This window comes from Ambystoma mexicanum, chromosome 10 (genome assembly GCF_040938575.1).
Source record: "Ambystoma mexicanum isolate Mex_15411 chromosome 10, UKY_AmexF1_1, whole genome shotgun sequence".
NCBI classification, from domain to species: domain Eukaryota; kingdom Metazoa; phylum Chordata; class Amphibia; order Caudata; family Ambystomatidae; genus Ambystoma; species Ambystoma mexicanum.
The window spans coordinates 1,166,438,646-1,166,456,057 of record NC_090932.1 but is presented as its reverse complement, the minus strand read 5'-3'; the positions used below and the strand labels follow the sequence as shown (position 1 = coordinate 1,166,456,057).

The 17,412-nt window shown below is 49.3% G+C and overlaps 1 protein-coding gene across 1 annotated transcript in view; it reads right to left on the bottom strand.

Moving 5' to 3' along the window:
* GPAT2 (glycerol-3-phosphate acyltransferase 2, mitochondrial) overlaps positions 1 to 17,412 on the bottom strand; it is a 2,680,481-nt gene that overhangs the window by 503,163 nt on the left and 2,159,906 nt on the right. The window lies entirely within an intron of this gene.

Here is a 17,412-nt window from a genome sequence, read left to right as displayed (position 1 = left end):
ACTACCAACAAAGGACGGGGGGTGGCGATCATCGCCAAAGACTCATTGACCATAAGACAAATCAGCACTGCTTTCGAAGAACACACAGACGACACTATCTATCAAGCTTGCAGTCTCTGCTAACGAAACAATCACCATACTTGCCATATACCGCCCGCCAGGCCCACTACTAGAATTCCAAGCTAACCTGCTCCACCAGATAGGACACAACCTGAAAAACAATAGCAAAACTATCATCCTAGGCGACCTTAATCTTGGCCACCGAGACCCCAAGGACAAACAAAGCAAAGCCCTTGACAAAGCTCTTCATGACCTAAACTTCACCCAAAGAGTCACTGACCCTACAAATACCAAAGGGCGAGTACTGGACTGGATATCAGACCACAATTGTGACATAGACATCAGCTCCATCACGCCATGCCCTTGGACTGACCACTTCCTCATACACTTCTTTATCCCAACAAAACCACCACCCAAACCCATGGCACCCATACCCTCAGCTACTACTAGATCAGCCAGACTCCTCACTAAAGAAAGAATACTCCCCGTCGGTATCAGGTAATATTATCCCCATATATATGGTCGCCGTAAATAATATCGCCGGGAAAAGGTTGCAGCGATATTATATGGGTGACCATGTATATGGGAACAGGGGCAACAAAATTTCTTTTTTTTTTTTTTTTAAAGTTTGGGGGTTGCGGGGGTGTCCCCTGCATGTTCCATGCAATAAATAATGTTGCCACAAAAAACGGCCATTTTTCGGCGAGATTTTTGCATGGCGAGATTTTTGTGGCGACATTATTACATGGAACCTCCCCGTCCTAGAGGCTGCATCAGCCTTGAGGCCTCCCTTCTCTACAGACCCGGTAGCACTAGTTGACACATACAACTTAGTTATCAAAACGGCCATAGACGCCATTGCACCTCTAACCAAGAAAAAAGCCAAAATGCGGAAGCACTCCAACTCATGGTTCACCCAGGAGATACTACCTGAGATCCTTAAAACGAATGGCACTCACCACATGAAAAGCATGCCCGACGCAACCCACGCTAGAGGCCTACAAATCCCTTGCCGCCCGCTACAAAAAAGAAATCACATTAGCCAAAGCTGCATCATACAACTCCAGAATTACTAACGCTCATTCTGAGGCGAAGGAACTATTCGCTATCTACAAAGAGCGCGCCTGCCCACCCACCAGTACTCAGCAAACAGTCAAAGACGAAATATGGTGCAATAATATACAAACAGCCATGTTACTCAGAATAGACACACTCAAAGAGAAAATAAAAAACCACCTCAGTGCCCTGCCTATGAGCAAGCCCCCCCAAAGCCCAGCTCTCGCTCATGACAGCAAAGACTCTAAAGCCTTCTCCTTCAGACCAGTCACTGACTCAGAAGTCACAGCCATCATGGAACGCATCAAGCCCTCCTCATGCAAGAGCGACATTTGCCCCGCAGCACTCATCAAAGGGTGCAGAGAACCACTAGCACCACTGATTACAGCCATCATTAATGCTTCTCTCTCCACCGGCATAGTCCCCCCTGCTCTCAAAGAAGCCTGGGTCTGCCCATTACTCAAAAAACCTTCACTTGAATGCCCAATGAATTGACATGCCCAATAATTATAGACCCATAACAACCGTCCCATTCCTGCTTAAGATACTGGACAAAGCAGCATACTTTCAGATACAACAATTTCTGGAAGAAAACCACATCCTCGGCAAGAGGCAATCAGGTTTCGGGCCAAGGCATGGAACCGAAACCGCCCTACTCGACCTAAAAATGCAAATTGAACAAACCACAGACAGAGGCAAACCAGCGCTACTCTTGCTGCTTGACCTATCTGCAGCGTTCAATCTGGTAGATCACATGACCCTATGCAGACACCTCAAGAAGGCAGCTCACTTCTCACAGCAAGCTACCACATGGCTCACCTCCTTCCTTGAGGGAAGGCTAATGAGTGTATTCTCAGACCAAGCATGCGCCACCCCCACACCCATCCATTGCGGAGTTTCGCAGGGTTCCTGCACGTCACCGACTCTTTACAACATTTTTACCCTCCCTCTCTTCAACGACCTCTATGATCACAGCATAACTTACACCAATTATGCCGATGATACGCAAGTACTACTCCCACTCACCGGCTCCTATGAACAGGACACTGCCAAGCTAAGTGAGACCTATGCCATCATCCAGGCCTGGATGGCGGCTAACGGCCTCTGTCTCAACGGAGATGAGACTGAAATACTCATAGTAGTTACCAAACAAACACTCAATAAATTGGACAGCAAATACGCCTCCATCATAGACAACACTCCCATCACCACATCAAAAACAGCCAAAACACATAGACTCTACCCTATCCATCACACGACAAGTCAGCGCCATCACATCTTCGGCGGCTCTTACCACCAAAATCATAAATGCTGTCAAACCTTATCTCTCACCTCAAAACTGCCTGTCCATAGCCAGAGCCACAGTAGGGGCTAGATTGGACTACTGCAATGTCCTCTTCTTAGGCACCTCAGCCAAGAACTTAAAGAAACTCCAAACCACTCAAAACAACGCCCTCAGGGCAGCCCTCAGCATTCCAAAGAGGGAGCACATCTCCCAAGCCCGGAAAGACGCCCATTGGCTCCCGTCAGGGAGCGCATCCTAGTCAAAGCCCTTTCCATTACACACGCCTGCCTAGCAAACACAGCACCTCCGTACCTCTCAGAAACCATTCACTGCGCAACTTCAGAAAGACCTACACACACCCAACACTGCAACCTGCTCGCCATCCCAACCTTTAAAAGAGCCAAAGTTGGAGGCGCCAGCTTTGCAGTCTTAGCACCAAACAATTGGAATGCACTACCACCAACACTCAGGAAAGAGACCTCACACTCAGCCTTCCGCAAGTTTCTGAAAACTCAACTATTCCACTAGGCCAGCCACCTTAGACACTTCAGACATACCTTACCTGACCTGTGGGTTCATCCATGTTAATTGCCCAATCCGTAACTGAAATGTATGTCTAAACTGCTGTATGCTCTTGTAACTCTATAAGCTATGCTCTTTGTCTAAGCAAGTATCCTTAAAAGCGCCACAATGCCCTAGGGCCGATGCGCGCTATACAAATGCAAATAAATTTAAAAAATAAATAAATATTAGCTGTAACCACTCAGTGCTGAACCTAACAATGGAACTTGAGAGCAAAGTCTTGCAATTTATGTGTCAAATGAAAAAATAGTTTCTCATTTTGCAGGTTTTCACTCATACCTCTAATTAAATTTTATAAAGGCAAAATTCTTCCTTTGATTCTATATGGCATGGAGTGTAATCCTTGGGCTTGTAAAATCAATTGGGATCGCCTCAAGGGCCGTATTTGGAAGAATTCTTCATCTCTACCACTTTCTTTGCCAAAGGCTAAGCTATGGTATGAGTTGGGTCTGCATTCATTGCAGTCCCATTATCATTGGAAGGTTCTTGCCCTTTATGGACATATCTTAATCCATCAAGGATGTTCCCTGTATGAGGAAATTCATGATTCTAACAGTATGCAGCAGAATCTCTATTTGATAAATCTAGATCACAAAGCCAAAACGATACTTGAAAACTGCGATTGCTCCAATACCATCCTTATAGAAAATCCTCACCAGGAGAAGCACGCTCTGATGCGTGCAGACTGGATAAGCACTAGAGTTCGATCAGTAGCCTGAAGTATACTATAAGTTATACACCTTGTGAAAAACCCAGCAAATATGTTCTCCCTTACATAAAACGTATTCCAAATTCAGCTTGGCGGGCAGAATTGATGCGTTTTCGTCGCAATCTGATCAAGACAACCGAGATGCAATGTATATGGCAAATATTAGACCCTTCTGCTTGTGAATGTCCTCTCTGTTGTGAAGGTCTCATACAGGACTGTCGACATTTGTTGATATTATGTTCAGCCACTTAACCTCACAGAGAAATATGTTATGCACATTTTGTTCATGACCCTGCATGGCTTTCCACTCAGGCCTTTTGGCAGAGGATATCTGCTGGGCGAGAGATTCTGCTATCTATTGCATTATTAAAATTCTTAAATGAATTGAGTTTTTATGAAAATATCTTTTTGATTGTAAATATTGTAAAGACGAGGGGTGAATTTTTGTTTTGAATAAGTATTTTATTTAGTTTCGATCTTAGTTAATTGTACTATGTGTGTAACTACATATGTTCTATTCTTAGCGGTTGAAATCAAATTCAATGACAAAATATAACTAAGGATCTCTCTGATTTGAAAAAAATACTGTGTTATTTTGTATTTGATGATTTCTTGTTGACCTTATTTTTAAAGAAATGTATTTTGCTTTTGTTTCTTTTTCTTTTTAAAAGATGTAAAATTTGTAAAAAGTCCTTTTTTGTGACTAAACGCACAATAAAACAAATTAAAAATAGAAATAGAAAAAAGGATGCCACAGCAAACTGAAGCAAGACTTGCTGACATGAGGACAAAAGCAACATCCTCCAGGGCACATGAGACACCACTCGATCAGGACTTGGGCAACACCGGGTACCCCAGCTAGTAAATCAATAAATGTCAGAAATCGTTCACTCACCTAATGTATATTCTTTACATAGGTGATTTCCAGGAGTGTAATTACTCTTGTATCTCTCTTCCTAAGAAAACACAAGCGCAAAGACCAGTCATCAGAGAGTACCTCTCGCTTTCATTGCATACTAAACAAAATGTGATTAGTTAAGGCAATCACTTACTCATACGGCTGTGGTAAATCTAAATGTCAAAGTATGGATGGTTATCGTCACAGCAATCAACTATTGTAGTATGCCGGAAATTAAATACCCGGCATCTGCAATGTAATTTAAATTACGTTTTAGCTTCAAGGCAGACTTCAAATGTTTGTATTTCAAATAATGCCCCTCTATTAATATTGTGTCGAGTAATAGATGGTTCTAAAAACTACTGTCAAACTCAGATAAAAAAATTATATTTACACACTCGAATATTGAGGGCACATGGAGAATAGTCAAATTGTCTAAGAAACATAATTGAATTTCAAACGCGTCATTTACAGTATGTCTAGAAGTAAGTATATCGCTTACTTCTTTGTCTGGTTCACTTTACCTCACTGAAACCTCTTAGTCATTGCCGGGAGTCAACCTTGTAGGCCTGTTTCTACTGACAGGAGTCAGGGGGTACTTGGCTCTAGAAAAAGTGTACAAAATACAGACTATGTTGTGTACACACGCTTTCAGGTAACGGATATACAGGTTGCATCGAAGTGCTAACCCGATAAATATTGACAAGGAATACAACCAGTAGCATGTTTGGCTAAACATGCAGGCTGCTAAAGTTTCTACATGTCTCATAGCTGTATTAGTGGCTTCCCCCGTTAAGTTTACCACTCCACTTGTAAGTTGCCTCTAAGTCCGCGTAAATATAAACTAGAACGGACGACGCCCGTTTCTGTAAAACGTGTCAATTTTATTCATTCGGATTGGAGGCGGACATCTTGGAATGGACTCGCTCACATTGTGCGTGGTCCACACTCTAAGGTTGCATTGGGGAATTTTACTAGTGCTACATAATGTGTCCTTCAGAAATCTGCAACATATGTTCACGTGTAATAGCACAGAGTGTACTCGTTGAGGTATGGCGCTCAATACAAAAAAAAGCAAATTGGAGAAAAATAATTATTTTGCTTATGTACCATCTACTTCAGCCTACGTTACTCTGAACATGTGCTTTGACACATTGAAACAGATTAACTATCTTGCGCCCGGCATCTTTGGATGTACACAGGGGACATGTTAGAACGGTGTGTCTCCACATTCGTAATGCGAGTATTCTTGTTACAAGGAGCTGTAATATTTAGCTTGGTTTATGGAACATGAACTCAAAATATATAAATATAAGTGGGTGCAAAAGTAAACGTTTCATTTACATAACCCAATTCGTCTTTTCTTATTGTTGACTATTGGGAATAACATTCTCTGTTTAAAACAGTCTGTGACGTCTTGCTTCCATTAAGTAGGCCTATATCACTAAATTATTAACTAGTCAAACTTTGCCATTCAATATTTTTGTTCATTCCTGTTACATGAGGGTTGGTTAAAAATATCAACCACATTTCTTCTCTCCTGAGTTTGTATGTCAAAATTGGTGTCAGTACTCGCACTGATTTTTCTGAGGACAGTCCATCTCAACTCATCACATTTATGTCCATTTGCCAGAAAATGTCCCACCATTGGGACATTCAGTGTTTCATTCCTGATGCAGCTCTTATGTTCTCCGATACAGATTTTAATTTTCTGCTCGGTTTTCCCTATATAGATTTTTTTACAGGGACACCATATCACACAGATGATCCAGCTGTCAGGATCCCAGGTGCTGGCACACTTCATTCACAGTATAAGCGCAGTTCTGGTGCGCAAACAGTGCATGCAGGCTCCTCTCCCACACACAAAGACATCCAACGTTGTTTCCCGTTGCACTATAGGCACCGGCTCCCTCACTACAGGTCCCGGAATGCAATCGGAGGCCGGGGCAGATCACTGTTCGGCAAGAGCTGGAGGTTGCCATGGAGATTATGGCATGCTCTGCAACGTTCTACGTCCTGATTCCAGGCCAGGGATCAGCGCCAACAGTGTCACGTGACGGGGAGTACTTGGGCACCTCCTACTCCTCGCTCCGGTGTTTCTGATTCAGTGAAGTACATCTTGTTTCCTTGTCCGCACCCGATACTTTTCAATTGCCTTGTTACTGAACCTTTGCCTGTTTCCTCGAACCGGTTTATGGCCTGGTCCTTGTCTGCCTCTACGACGCATAGTTACGACTTAGATATTGCCGTCTGGATTGCCTGCACCAAACAGATTGTACCTTGCTACCTACCACGCCAACTCGGGACTCAATTGGATTGCCTGCCTCACGTTTTGTTACCGTCATTGGCAGCCTGTTGCCGACACATTTCTTCTTTGGGTTCCCTCTGGTGGTGCAGAAAGAAGAAAGACTATCCGCTTTTCCCCGGTATTCCGTGCATGGACTAGAAACTTCCTTGGTGCGCTTCGGGGGTATCGCTAGGTGTCCTCGTGCCGTCGGGGGTAGGTGGCGTTCTGGGACTAGAGACTTTCTACCACTACGCTGATTAGGCATCCTCGTGCCGTCGGGTTAGTCTGTTCTCAGAGTTACTTCATTCTGCATCATGTGTTGAGACATTGGACCCCATCTTTTCATTGAAGCATCTGTATCAGCTCACACATTAAGCCTTGATACAATCCTGGTTTCTTCAGACACAATCCTCTTGTCTTGTATCATTAATACCTGAATATATATTGCAGGTACACCATAATTCCAGGAGGGAGACCCCTAAAGAAGACACCCTCTCAGACTCCTCATGTGACCAATTCCAGGTTAGCCCTTCAGTGGTATAGTTACTTGTTGCATTGTTTGCTACAACTGTATCATTGATTATATTCATCTCTTCCTCTACAGCCGATGGTGTTTGTGTTGTGTCCACTCTTCCAACGAATAGACCCCTCTGTATGCTTTCAATTCAATCCAGAGGGGTACATTGTTTGGAAGAACTCGTCTCCTACACTAAGGGTTCAAATTGCCTGGAGGACCAGCCTCCTCCAGTACAAGGCGAGTTCGGACATAATCAGAAACCTTATACAATGGACACAAACGAGACCTTGGCTACCATCATGCAGTTCGTTGCGTACCGATATGGTGGCTGCACACGATTCCAAGCAGCGCCGTATCGACAAGCTTAAGTCCGGCATGCCGGCCCCGGCCTTCACCTTCGGTTCTGGGCTGGTATTGACAAGACAGGACTCAAGTCTTGTGTATATGACAGCGCAATTTCCCAAGGCTCCACCGGAAAGGTTCACCGGGGACCCTAAGGTTATTCAGACCTTTTTGTATCAATGCCGCCCGAATTTGTCCCCTGATTCCACGACTAAGGCGGATTTTGTACTGTCCCATTTAGGGGGCACTGGAGCCGCAAGGGCAAATCCGCTGTTAGAGGAAGGAAGTTACATGCGTTATGATTGTGACGCCTTAATCAATGCTATTAGCCGTGTCTTTGACACTCGCTACAAGTCACAGACTACAAATCTGGAACTACTAGGGTTACAACAGGGTGATACTACATTGTTAACGTATCTGGCAAAGTTTAATCAATTGGTGGCCGAGAAGGGCTGGCCAGAGGATAAGAAGGCTTCCCTACTCTATAAAGGGCTTTCAGAATCTCTTAAAGACAGGCTAGCAACAGTTCCTGTAGTTCCCAATACCTTTCCAGAACTCCTAGACCTTGTCTTGCAAATAGACGCAAAGAAAGCAGAAAGGAAGGGTGAGCGAAGGTCGGCCGCAGGGGGCAGTGAGCCCATGCAGATTGGCGCTGTATGGGGTAAATTATCCCCCAATGAGCGGGAACAGAGAAGGAACAAGTTACTTACCTGTAACTGTTGTTCTCCAGCATGGGTCTGGCAGGGATTCACATGCTCATGAATATTCCCCGCCGTCAGGCCGGGAATCTTCGGTATAGAAAAAATCAGTATCAGTTTCGTTTCTGATCTGTCTTTCTTAGTAGTAACCAATCACTGGTCTCTGGGTCATACTGCCCCCAGCCAATGACTGCCCTCTCCCTAAACCCCGCCTCTGGCAGCCATCCTCAGATTTGGTAGCACATAAAGTGGCAGTATGTCCAAGTGAAGAGCCGCAGAGGGGTAGGCGGGAGGGTTCGCATGTGAATCCATGCCAGACCCATGCTGGAGAACAACAGTTACAGGTAAGTAACTTGTTCCTTCTCCAGCATGGGGTCTGGCATGGATTCACATGCTCATGAATATAAGAATACATAGCAGTATCCACATGCACAACCACGGGAGGTGGCAACAGGCTCAACATTAAGCAATACAAAAAAACTCAACATTAAGCATCTCTTACCTCTTCACCAGGCTCACCTTAAGCGAACAGATTGCACAGCACTGCTTGGCTGACCCTGGACTCCTCCCTGGAGTCCCAATCGACGCAGTAGAATCTCGTGAAGGTGTGTGTCGACCTCCAAGTCGCAGCCCTGCAGATGTCGAGCAGGGGCATACCAGATAGGAACGCCGTGGTAGCAGCGATCGCTCTGGTCGAGAGGGCTCTCGGACGGCCGGGCAGCGGTCGGTTTGACAACTGGTGACAGTGCATGATGCAGCCGGAGAGCCATCTGGAAATGGAAGCCTTCGAGAGAGTCTTCTCTTGATTCACAGGTCCAAAGTTTACAAACAGCTGTGATGTCTTCCGAAAACTCTTCGTGCGGTCCACGTAGAACTTCAGCGCTCTAGCTATGTCCAGCGAGTGCAGAGTCCTCTCAGTCGGCGACGGGAAGAAAACTGGCAACACCAAGGTTTCGTTGAGGTGGAAGTCCGACGGCACCTTGGGCATGAAGGAGGGGTGCGTCCTCAGCACCACCCTTGTGTCGTGAAACGTCAAGTATGGAGGCTTGCAAAATAGGGCCTGGATCCCTCCCACTCGTCGTGCGGAGGTGATGGCCACGAGAAACGCTGTCTTCCACGACAGAAACTTCAACGGTGCCGAATGCATAGGCTCAAATGGGGCCCCCATGAGCCTGGTCAGCACCACGTTGAGCTCCCACGCCGGGGCAGGGGCCTTCACTGGCGGGAATGATCGGAACAATCCTTTCATAAATTCCTTCACCAGGCGATGAGAACACAAGGACGCCTGTGCCGTAGTTCTGGTGTATCGTGAGATGGCGGCCAGATGTATCTTGATGGAAGCGTGAGCTAGTCCAGCCTTGGCCAATGATAGTAGGTACGGCAATACTTGAGGGGCCGTAATCCGCAGAGGGTTAATCTTCTGTGCACGGCACCAGAAAGAGAACCTCTTACATTTATGTCCATAGCACTTGAGAGTTGAGGACGCCCTGGCCTTTGCAAGAACCTCTCTGCAGTCGGCTGGGATGTCGTACCCTCCAAACTCTAGTGCTGCAGGAGCCAGGCCTGCAAGTTCAGCGACTCTGTTGTGATGGAGAATGGCGCCTCCTTCTCTGGAGAGAAGATCCGCGTCCGTCGGCAGCTTGACTGGTGTGGACGCTGACAAGTCCAGAAGGTCCGGGAACCAGATCTGTCTCGGCCATGCTGGTGCGACGAGGATCATCCTGCACCGGGACCTCTTGAGCTGGTTGATGAGCCGGAGCAGCAACGGCAGCGGAGGGAACGCATAAAGAAATAGGCCGTCCCAGGGGAACGAGAAAGCATCGCCCATGCTCCTCGGCTGGGGGAACCTGCTGGCACTTGGAGTTCGTCGCCGTCGCGAAGAGATCGATCTGGGGTTCGCCCCATCGTCGGAAGAGTCGATCCACTTGATCCTGGAGTAGTTCCCACTCGTGGCACGAGCACAGCTCTGCTGAGTGAGTCGGCGATGGTGTTTTTTATTCCTGCCAGATGAAAAGGCACCAGAAACATCCCTTGGGCGATGGCCCAATGCCACAGATCCTGGGCTTCCTTGGATAGGGCAGGGGATCTGGTTCCGCCCTGCTTCCGGATGTAGAACATCGTGGTGGTGTTGTCGGTGAAGATCCTCACCACCTTGCCCTTGAGGGACGGAAGAAAAGACCTGAGGGCCCAGAACACTGCACGGAGCTCCAAGATGTTGATGTGGAGTGACTTCTCCTCCGGGAGCCAAAGGCCTCTCGCGTGAAGATCTCGAGAGTGCGCTCCCCAACCTTCCAGGGAGGCATCCGTCTTCACCGTCACCTGGTGAGCTGGGGTCTGAAAGTCCATGCCCGCCGACAGATGAGTGGGTACCCCACCACCGGATCGCCTAACGGAACGTCTCGTTGAGTGGGATCCTGTCCTCGAAGCTGCCCGTCGACTGGACCCAGCGGGAGTCGAGGGCGCATCCGAAGCCTGCAAAGGCGCACCAGATAAATGCAGGACGACATCATCCTGAGGAGGGACTTGATAGATCTTACCCTGGCCATGTCCGTGGCCAGCAGACGCTGCAACTTGCCCAGGATGGTGCTGGTCCTTTCCTACGACGGCGAGGCCAGCCGCACCACTGTGTCAAGCTTGGCTCCCAGAAACAGGGCGACTTGCGACGGGACCAGGTGGGATTTTGGAAAGCTGATGGAGAACCCCAGGTCAGTGAGCAGCTGAACGGTCTTCGCAGTGTGCTCCATGGCGAGCTCCCTTGTCCTTGCCCGGATGAGCCAGTCGTCCAGGTAGGGGTAGACGTGGATCCCCTGCAGGCGCAGCCGCGCCGCCACCGGTGCGAGGCACTTGGTGAACACCCTGGGTGCCGACTTCAATCCGAACAGGAGGGCCTTGAACTGGTAGTGCCGCCCTTGGACCACGAACCTGAGGAACATTCGGTGTCTTTTTAGAATGGGGATGTGGAAGTACGCATCCTCCAAGTCCAACGATGACAGGAAATCGCCCTCCTCCAGCTGTCCCAGCACGTGCTGGAGGGTGACCATCCGGAACTTCTGTGCCTTGATGTACTTGTTCAGTCGTCGCCGGTCCAGGATGGGACGCCATCCTCCCGTCTTCTTCTTTACGAGGAAGTACCTTGAGTAAACTCCGGAGCCCCGAAGCCTCTTTGGGACGAGCTCGATGGCACCTTTCTTGAGCATCGCCCTTACTTCCAACAGTAGTTGAGGGACGTGATTTTCCTTCCTGGCCACGGGTGGAACGCAAGGGCACTTCTTCTGAAACTCGAGGGTGTGCCCTTGGGCCAGGGCATCCAGCACCCAACGGTCGGTGGAGATGGACTCCCACACGCTGTCGAACCTTGCCAGCCGGCCTCCCACCGGGGTGCTTCGGCAGGGGTCCGACCCCATGGTCGGTTCAATCTTGTTTGGAGGCAGCCGTGCCTCCTTGACCTCCCTGTCGACGACGACGGACTTGCCGCGTCCCCTGTAGGCCTCCTGAGACGAAGATCTTGCTGTAGGCCTCCTGAGACGAAGATCTTGCCGCTTGGCGGTACGTCGAGGAGCCACTGCCGGATCCCTTGGAGGCACCTTGTCTGCCTCCGGAGCTCCGAAAGGAAAGCCGTCGTTGTTGGAGCACTCCCAGAGCCCGGGCAGTCTCAATGTCTGTCTTGATGGCCTGAAGGGACTCATTAACCGCCTTCCCAAACCGGTTGTTCCCGTCGAAGGGCATGTCTAAAACCTTGGTTTGTATGTCCTGGCGGAAATCCGTCGCCTTGAGCCATCCTCGTCGTCTCAGGCAAACGCTGTTGCCAAACTGACGGAAAACGGTGTCGGCGATGTCCGTTGCCACCGTGATGGCGTGGTCCGAAGCAATCTCGCCTTCCTGTAAGATTTCAAGGGCCTCAGCCCTTTTGGCGTCCGGAAGGAAGTCCAATAGAGGGGCGATTTTGAACCACAACTCCCTATCGTAGCGGGCTACGATAGCCAGGGCGTTGCCGCCTTGATAGTCGTTGCTGTGGATGAGATGACCCATCGTCCCATCGTGTCCAGCTTCCTGCCCTCGCCGTCCGACGACCGAATCTGGGGTAGGTTGCGCCCGAAGGCACAAGGGGGCAGCGTCGGGGACCCGGTACTTCTGCTCGTACCGGTTCCTCTTTGCAGGCGCCGTGGCAGGGTTCTTGAGGAGGGCAAGCCCCTCATCCCAGATGTCATCAAGAAGGGGTACGGCGAGGACCGTCTTCCTTTCAGCCTCGCGCCATTGGCAAAGGAACCCTTCCTTCTTCTTCTCTTCAGGGCAGAGCTGGAAGAGCTTGGATGCCCTGGAAATCATGGCATGTAAGGATCCAATCTCGTCGGGCGGGGACGCCCGAGCAGGGGGTGACGGGTGTTAGGGAGAATTCTCTGTTTAGGCTGAACTTCCTAACCTAGTGAGTCCCCCAGCAGCTTTGCTGGATTTTTGGGGTTTATTTTTTTCTCCTGCCAAGAGTGACTCTTGGGCATGATTTGAGTGTGTTTCTTTGACTCTAGATGTGTTTAATGGGCTATGGGGTCTTTTACTCCATAGGGCTTCATGTGTTTTTGTGATGTGTGTTACACAGCACCCTCAGTGCCGTAACACAGGGGTGTCATAGTGACCCCCCACCATAGACTCCATACCCTGGGACTGACTACTGTCTCCCAGGGCATGTAAAGTCACCATTGGCTTTACTAGTCCCAAATTATTAACAGAAACCAGTACAAACCATCATATTGTGGAAGTACTGGTCGGGGCAATTCGATTGCCCCGGGGTCTGTTAGTCGAGGGAGCACATCTCCGTCCCCCCTGATCGAGTTTTGGCTGGTGGCAGTGGAAACTACTTTTTACATTCGACCGCAAATATTTTCCTATGGGATTTTCCCATTGTTAGAGGCTACCAACTTTAATTATTTAATTCTCATAGCCTCGAACATACCGCCAGTTTATTTAATTAATATTAATTCTCCGATTGGTATTTTTTGCCAAGACTCGATTCTAAAATGGCGTTTGTGTTCTCTTCTGTGACTCCAACCCAAGTGGAGCCCTTTGTTACACTTTTTGGCAGGCTTCTCCACAGAAGCCTCCAAAAGTGGTGCCACTCTGTCTGGGTACCACAGGGGGCGGTGGGAGGGGGTTTAGGCACCCTGGACTGAGTTACCTTGGGAACTCAAGTCGCACTCTTGTGTGATTGGCCCAAGCGGTGAGCCGGCCGGCTCACCACTTAGCATGTTTGATTGACAGCTAGGCTGAGTGAATGGGGGTATGCTGCATAAAAGCAGGGCTTTGGGGACTAGAACTTCAGAAGTCGCCACCGGACCTAAGAATCCGACGAGGGAGAAGCTGAGCCGACCTGCTACGACGACACCACCGGTGGAGCCCTGCTGAACCGTCTCACCACTTTTCCCAATGACAGAGGAGATCTCCAGCCCGGAGAGTCTTCTTCCTTCGACTGGTGGGGATAACCAGTCTGCTTCCTTTTTCGCTTCTTGGAGCATCTCGTGGCCGCCTTGCCTGTGCCAAGCACCCCGACAACCAGGATACCACGTTTTACCACTACCGCGAATCAAAGGGTAGTACCTTTAACCGGAAAACTCCGCGGCTGGTTTCTTCCCTGGCAGTGCAACGACCTTCATCTTTCCTCCACGTCGAGATCTTCTCTTCCTCTGGACGACGCAGCGACTTGCACCCGCTGCCAGGAACAACTGCCCGCTGGAGGATCCTTTCCACATAAGGTACCGTGTTCCGCCTGGCTTCCCTTGCAACCGACTGTACGGGATAGATTTAGCCCCCGGCTTTCGAACCTGGGTTAGCCTGGGACACCCTGGCTAAATTTTTCTGGGCCTAACTAAAACCTTTCTGAGCTCCCTGTAAGACTTTTCAAGCATGTTGTCATTGTGTGATCTTGGGTGCGTTTGTTCCCTGCTCTCTCCAAGAGTGGGCCCGGCCTACGGACTTTGGCTCACAAGTAACTTTTGACTTTCCAGCCTTACTTAAGAGTTCTGAAGTATTAGTGTGGTGTATTTTCCTACATTCTGCCTTTTTCCCTCCCCTTTTCGTTAACTTATTGGAGTGCCATCTATAGTTAAGCGCTCACCTCTGTCTGGAAATAAGTGCTGTTAACTAAGACTTGTCTGATAAGGAATAAGGGATGTATATATAATAATAGTAATTGTGTTTAGAGTGAGTTACAATAATTAGTGCTGGAGTGTTTCAATCAGTGTGTTCTTGAATAAATAATTATATACCTGGATAACAATTTTCTGGTCAGTGTTTGTTTGTGCTATTGTATCTGAGTGCCTATTGTGTATACTTTGCATACTTCCTAACTCTTCTTGAGGGAAGTCTGACTGCTCAGCCACAGCTACCAGGTAAATCTGGGTGGTGCAGACTGCTACCAAGTGGGTTTACTGCTAACACCTGTAGTCCTAAATCTTTTGCAGTGTTCCCAAAGGGAACTGCACAGGTTTCTGCCTAACAACGGGGGACACGTCCCGTCGTCGCCTCTGTCGTCATCTGTACCTGTCGTAGCCGTGTCCGTGCCTGTATCATCCCCGTGGGTAGTAGACCGGGGGGAAGGCAGAGCAGGCCGCAGAGGTGGGAGAGGTGGCGAAGGATGCGTCGTCCTCTTCTTATGCAGTGGACTTTCCGAAGGTCCCGGCTCCGGATCCCCCGTCGGGTCAGGCTCAGGTACCTCCATCGGGGGGAGGGGCAACCTTGTCCTTATCTCCGAGCATAAGGACTGAATCGCTGACAGAATGGCCGCCGAAGTGTCCTGCGGCACCGGAAATGACGGGCGCAAGGGCTCTTGAGGAACCTCGTCGGCGACAGCGTCGCTCTCGTCGTCGCCCTCGTCGGGATCCCTCCCGATAGGCTGGGCCTCCTCCACGACTTCGAGGAGCTCTTCTTCAGAGGTCATGTCCGTATCCACGATGGCCACCTGCCCCTCCCCCTCCTTTTCCAACGAGGACTTTGTGGGGGTCTTCTCAATGGGCCTGAAAGACGACTCCCTCCGCGGTGGCAGGGAGACTCTGGATCCTGAGGTCGCCTCCACTGGCGTAGCCTCCACAGGCTGAGCCAGGGCCGCTGCGACATCCTCAATCGAGGTCTTAGCAGGGTGAATTAAGGCCATTGTCACCTTCTGTACGCTTGGGGCCTTCACCTTGGGGGGAGGGTCTGAGCCTCGCTCCCCCTCTGGCGAAATCTTCGAGATCGACAGGGGCCTCTCCAGAAGCTTTGCCAGGTTCTCGGACTTTCTCTTACCCGAGCCAGAGCATTGGCTCGTGGTTGATGGCGCCAGGGAGGATGCGCCCTGCCTGGCAGCCAAGGAGCCCGACCGTTCGGCACTCCCGGTGCCCGCAGACTCGCGGTGCTTGGCCTTTTGTTGGGCCCCCTCACAGGACTTAGAAGACTGCTCGGACTTCTTTTTCTTCTTCTCGCCTGACGGGCTCTTCCCTTCCGGCCAGTTGGCGAGACAGAGGTGGCGATCCTTCATGGTCCGCTCCGACATGTTCCCACAAAACGCACAGTCCTTCTCCATGTGCGTCTTGTCCTCATGGAGACAGTAGAGGCATAACGAATGTTCGTCCTCCTTGAACACATTCAGAAGCTGGCATCCAGGGCAGGTCCTGAACAGCTTCCCGGGCGTCGAGCTTCCTTTCTCCTGGGCCATGTCCGGGGTAGGCCTCGGAACTTCTGGAATCCTCCAAAAGAGTAACTCGACGAAATCTTCACCCTTGAGGGGCGTAGAAAACTCCGAAACGGGTCCCCGTTGATCGGATGTAGAAACGGTGGAGCTTGAGGCTCTATTTAACCGAAAAATGAGAACAATCTGCTGAAAAAGCGCGAAAACGCAGCAAAAGCTCGAGAGCTACAGCACGAGGACTCCCAACACTTGAACATGCAATAAAAATCTGAGGATGGCTGCCAGAGGCGGGGCTTGGGGAGAGGGCAGTCTTGGCTGGGGGCAGTATGACCCAGAGACCAGTGATTGGTTACTACTAAGAAAGACAGATCAGAAACAAAACTGATACTGATTTTTTCTATATCGAGGATTCCCGGCCTGACGACGGGGAATATTCATGAGCATGTGAATCCATGCCAGACCCCATGCTGGAGAAGAAAGAACAACCTGTGTTTTTATTGCGGTTCTTCAGAACATCAATTACAGACTTGTCCTAAAAAAACCTAAGAAGCAGGGTAACGCCAAAGCTCGGCAATAAAGGGAGTCCACTCGCCAAGCTCTGCAACTATGGACTCTGTTGGGGTACCTCCATTTACGGTCAATGCCCAGTTCTCTTTCCCTTCTGGATCTTCTTGGACCGCAGCATCTGTACTTGATTCGGGACCCACAGGTAATTATGTCGACAGTACCTATGCAGTCGACAGAGCCACCTTGCTCTCCGGATTAGTGACCAAACGCATGGTAGATTTGATCATGACCACCAATAGCGGTCACAGCGAATTACATCTGTTTCGATTGGATAGCCGCTCCTTAGTTCCGGATTATCTTAGGGTTGCCTTGGTTGACCCTCCACAACCCTGTTGTTGATTGGCAGTGTGGTGAGGTAGAGTTTAGATCTGCTTACTGTGAATCTACGTGTCTGGGCTCTGATACAATGCCAAGAAGCCCCTGTTGTCTACTCATGGATCATGCCCCTACCATAGGGGCTGTCACAGTCACACCCCTGCCTAAGGACTATGAGGCTTTCAGAGCTGTGTTTGACGCTAAAGGGGTAGATGTCCTGCCTCCGTATAGACAGTATGACTGTTCTATTGACCTTGTACCAGGGGCAAAGATACCTTCTGGACGTATCTACTCCTTGACCCAGAAGGAGGACGCTATCTTGAAGGGGTACATTGATAAAGCATTGAGCACAGGTTTCATCCGCCCTTCTCGCTCTCCAGCGGCCTCACCGTTATTCTTTGTCTCCAAGAAGAAGGGAGATCTTTGGCCATGCATCGACTAC